The sequence below is a fragment of the Palaemon carinicauda genome, chromosome 36 (assembly GCF_036898095.1).
Source record: "Palaemon carinicauda isolate YSFRI2023 chromosome 36, ASM3689809v2, whole genome shotgun sequence".
Taxonomy (NCBI): Eukaryota; Metazoa; Arthropoda; class Malacostraca; order Decapoda; family Palaemonidae; genus Palaemon; species Palaemon carinicauda.
Genome location: NC_090760.1, coordinates 51,176,223 through 51,181,755, shown reverse-complemented (window position 1 = coordinate 51,181,755; position 5,533 = coordinate 51,176,223). Strand labels below are relative to the sequence as shown.

General features: G+C 35.4%; 1 pseudogene; it reads left to right on the top strand.

The window, feature by feature from the left end:
• Positions 1-2,247, top strand: part of LOC137628617 (uncharacterized) — a 10,166-nt pseudogene extending 7,919 nt beyond the window's left edge.
• Positions 2,248-5,533: the final 3,286 nt, after the last annotated feature.

The following is a 5,533-nucleotide window of genomic DNA, read 5'->3' as shown; positions in this document are numbered from 1 at the left end:
TTTTTCTATTAGTAAAATGGATATTTCCAACTGACTTTTCTATTTGAATTATCATTGTTGCATCTTTTCAATGATACCTAGATTCACCACTTTTGTTTCATAGAACCTCCGCGTCTGAATAACACAAAAGGCATTATTGTTCCTTTAAAGAGGCTTACTGGCCACTGAAGCATTTTGGGCAGACCTCGTACGTGCTCTGAAGCTGATAAACCTCCCAAAGATCGTTCTTCCGGAGGGAGAAAAAATACATTTATGGGGAAAGGATCACGTAGTAATCGGAAAAGAGGGGCATTCGGGCAAAAGTTGGATGGGCAATGGCGGCGGTAAATTTTTTTTTTTCTAACGAGCCAGTCTTCTTCTCCAAAAAAGCAACAAACTAATATGAAACATTAACATATGCTGCTTAATAATTAGCTATCCAAAGAAAAATATCTATATAATACTAAAAGGTGCCGAGTACAAAATGCCAGTTGTAAAGCCCCTAAACTAAAGGATAAATGAGAAACAGATTATTATTATCTTTATTATTAGAAGCTGAGGCTGGAAAATCACGTTTCTTTATGTCCAAGGGCTCCAACGCAGAAAGTAGAACTGTTTAGAAATGAAATAATGATATAAATGAGAATATATAAGAAGTAATGAATGAAAATATAAAATATTCAAAGATCAGTAACAACGGTAAAATACATGTCATATATAAACTATGAAGAGAGACTTACGTCAACCGGTTCATCATAAAAGCTTTTGCAATAAGTTATTGCTTCTGAAGTTCCACCGATTCTATAGCCAGATCTGGTCACAGCTGGAATAAAACTTCTAGAATACTGTGTAGTATTCAGCCTTGCGATAGAGAAAGCTAAAGTGTAAGAATTACGTTCATACTTAGTACTGCATAAAAAAGAACAGTCTACACGTTACTGATTATATGAAACAAGAAACTCATTGCAGAGAGGAACGTACCACATCAATGAAAGTTACAAGAAATATACCACTGGCAGAGAAAAGGGCAACATATGTGGGATGAAGCTGAAGCCTCGAAGATGCAAAGTATGATGGTAAGTAGGTCGAGGAAAGGGGCTCCACAACATCCAGATGTATACATTGACAATGTATCCATGTATGTATACAGTAATGTTAAAATACTAGTTTTGACTCTTAATTACAAATGTGCTATTGGGAAACACATTCGATTTGTGTTTCTTCCGGTGCCCAAATATTTTGCTTATTGTGCGTCTTTGAAGATTTTTCTTTCCTGATTTTCTTTTTTTAAATCATCATTACTGTGTAGATTTCCTGTTTGGCAGGGTACTACTCTAGATTTTCTTTTTAACATATCAACTTCGTAACTCTCTCTCTCTACAAGTGACCTTATGCTTTAGCCATTTAAGCTGCCGAACTTTTTTTTTTTTTTCCAGGAGGTTTGAAACTCTCCTGTGTCAAATATTTCATTCAGTTAGATTCCCTGTCCTGGTGTGAATCTCTCATTTATAGTGTTCACTTTTATCGGCAAGAACTTTCTTCCTTTTTAACCTTTCACTGTCCACCTTTTCTATGCCAATGTTATTCTTATTGAAACTCCTTCATATACTGACTTTTTCTCTGTCAATATGTTCTTGCTGGAACCTTTGAGATAGAAAAGTTGCAAGTTACTTCATATATCTTTCAAACATCAAGCTTAGCTGTCATGCAGTTATGGCACTGGTAACTTCGATAGGCTGTACCTTCTTTTTCCGTACTAAGGACAAATTCCTTTTCAGACGAATGCTTATTGGCTAAATGAAATGTTAAAGAGAGAGAGAGAGAGAGAGAGAGAGAGAGAGAGAGAGAGAGAGAGAGAGAGAGAGAGAGAGAGAGAGAGAGAGAGAGAGAGAGAGAGAGAGAGAGAGAGAGAATATTTCAATCAAAGGAATAAAACTAAATGGAGGATTTACACAACAAATGTTTTACAAGAACAGCAATAGAGAAAAGCGTAGAAAGTAGGTTTGTGAAGCAGCAATGAATTACATCCCACAACCTAGTGAATAATTAAGAAAAAAATGTATTCTACCTCAAATAACAATATATAGCAACGACGACAACAGCAATGAAAAGGATTATGAAAATATAGATGCTAATGCTAACAATAATGATGTTGATGCTGATAAAGATAACAATCAGAGAGGTATACTTCCAATCTACATCATAATAGAAGACGAAGCAGCCAAGAAATATCTTCCAACAACAAGATTTTCTCTAATCTTCTCATGACAGCAACTAATTCACGTTTGCGGAATCACTTTCCATACAAGGGTAGAGATCCACGTCGAACATCCTCAGCGTAGGATTTTAAGTCAATGTTCAGACAAGGTTTTATTACTGTAATAGTACAGACCTGGAATGAGATTAGTTTATTAGTACCAAATTTTACATTCAATTTTCGTCAAAACAGATGAGAGTAGTCATAAAAAAATTCTAATGTCATATATAATACAAAATAAGAAGAATTATATTCTTTCTTTGGTACAATTTATACAGGATACACTACCTTACAATATATGCTACAACACTTATAATTAAAGTAAAAACATGTTTTATCAATGAAATCTGATGCAATATTGCTTTCAATACTTGTAGTGCTTATTGTATTACGGTACACTTATTGCAAAATGCATACAATCAAATTAAATGCCTCTCCTCCTTTTCAGTGAAAAAGCTGCCACTAAACATTTCAGCTTCATTAACAAATGATATACGTTTACCTTAGAGATATGAGGGTAGTGAATGAGGCATTCCACCCTGACTAAATAGAAGTCATGAACTGCTCCGAAGTTCGTAGCAAAATGTGTGCATGGGTATATGTCATCAGGGTATCTAGAAAATATACAATTTATGTACAAAGTTAAGTGAGAACATTTTTTATCTGATTATTTACTGATGATAATTCTTTTTTTGGGCAATGGTGGATATCAAAATCTATGATTTCCCACATTATAAGCAAGGTTGTCAATAACTGGTTGAGTCAGGGGAAGCAACGGTAAACTTTTGGCTTGCTTCTCATAAGCAAATTAGTGTTGGGAAGTTATGTCCGCACGGTTATGTCCGCTGATTAGTACCATTGAAAATCAAGGAGGCTCTTCACACGAGAGCGGTAGGAATTTACTAGCCGTGTGTACTGCTAATCCACGTGACTGGGATCTGGGAAAATTTTCTCTTGTGAAGACATGCCTCCTAAAGACTGGAAATATTTATCTACGGAAAAAGTCCGCTCATGTGAAGCAAGCCGTAGTGTCTTCATAGAAGGGTAAACATAACACTAATTTTGCACCCCTCCATCACATCAGATTTGGCTGCTCTCTTGAAAAAAATTGGCGAAAAAAGACAGTCTTTTTAAATATATATAAAATATAAGATATATAAAATAATTTATATAAAATACTCTATAAAAACTTCCTTTATTTTTGTGATAAGTTCTTTCACTCTAGCAGTGATAAGTTCTTTCACTCTAGCATTAAGAAGTCTTTTAGTGTAGCATCAATTGGATCATCAAAGTAATTCTCACGAATAACGATATTAGATATTGGACATGCCAGCCCCTTGCAAATAACACACAACATACAATATTCTAAGGCTGCCTTTCTTCAGCTGCAGGTGGTAGTCATGCAACCTTTGAGTCTTTGGCGTGTTACAATGTTTAACAAGTCCGGAGGAGCAGGGTATTGACTAGTACAAGTCCTTTTGCAGTCACATTCCAACCTCATTGTGTATGTGGCAAGTTGTTTACCAACACTTCCGCATAAGGAAAAGGACAGATATCTTGAATCACAAAAGGATTCACATCCGTTAGTCCTATATAACTGAAGAATTAACGCCTTTCCTACTTCATCAGTCTTCGCAGGTCCAGCAGATGGCTTTTCAAACACTGATAGATTAGTAACAATTTGATTAATGTTCACCAAATCTCTGACTTTTATATGCAATAGTCCTCCAGCAGTTACATTTCCAAATACGTTAATGGAAACACGACCAATCTGTTCAACCGAGGGTGCAGAGGAGATCATCTCTCATGTAGTGATTGGCTAATCTGAAGCACGGTCATTTGGACGATTGACACACTGAATCCCTCCCATTGTGTAGAAAGTGTTGAATCAATCTACACTGATGTGAACATCTGCACCATATGTTCTCATCAGTGTTTTGAGTACAAACTGTGTAAATGAATCGTTCTGAGGTTCCTTGGCTATATATTGCAAAACTGATACTTGGGAGAATGTTACCACAGCTAAATAGCACATGATCACAAAGTTGAGAGCACACTCAGTAGATGAACAACGAGACCTTTTTCTAGAGTAGATATAAAAGTGTGGTCTAGCTGCTATTCAGATACCATCTGAAGTGGCTGAACACTTCCTATCCCGTTTGCTTTATTTTTTCTTTTCTTCTTTCAAGTAAGTAGTTTTAACAAGGATATGGAGGGTATCAGGAATAAGTGAATTAAAGACAGAAATTTTCTGGTGGTGGATACTGATTACTTTTGTACACCTGTGACCTTATATCTTCAGCCATTCTTTTTGCCGCTGTATTTACAATCCGAAACTGCTCTTCTCTCTCGTTAGGACCTAAGTTTTTTCATACCCAACATCAGTTTTATCGTTTTTTCAGTTAGTAGCTCACCCACATGTCCCTCAAAAATCTTACAAAATCCTTCTTGAAGTAGACTGGCATTCCTCTATTTTTCTCCAGTTGATCAAAAGCAAGAGTCATTGCCTCTAAAACTGTAGAACTTTTCAGACGACCATATCACAAGATATCTGGTAGAATTTCTTCATGCAGGCTGAATGGTATCTTTCCTTAGCAGCAACTACACCAACTATATCAACTATGTCATTTCTCCTTTCACCCGCTTTAAAAGTAGCGCCAGTAACATGTAGTCTTTTTTAATGGCCAGATTAACGATAAATTGACTACTTTTTTCTATATTCTTATCAAACTTATATAATACATGTTTTAGAAAAAAAAAATAATTTTGAATAAAATCAAAATCATATTCTTAACCTCTGAGAGAGGTTACGAGCAAATGTCTGAATTGTATTTGTTATTTTTTTACTTTATTGCTTTTTTTTTCTTTTTTTTGGCTTTGTTATTATTCAAAAACTCATATGGAAAAATCAAATCCAACTCTGGACTTCGCAGGGACGTTTAAAGTACTTAGGGGGAAATCTGTCTTCCCTGGAAAGTGTCAGCAATCCTTTCATTCAGATACAACCTCCAACATTTTTCATGCCCTTTCACAAATTTAAACCCTCTCAACTGAGAATGTTATTCATCTTTCCACTGAGTTCTTCACTGCTCTAACAGAAGACGATATCACTAAACACTAAAATGGAAAAGTGAATACTCACAACTATTTTCAGCCGAGAATTGTGCCATATACCAAGTACACGGACTAGACAATTTTCATGTAAACTGATTAATGAAAAGAAACTATACGTGTATAAATTTCGGAATAACTCTAAATCAAATAAATATAATGCGAATAGTTTTCATTGTTTCTCTT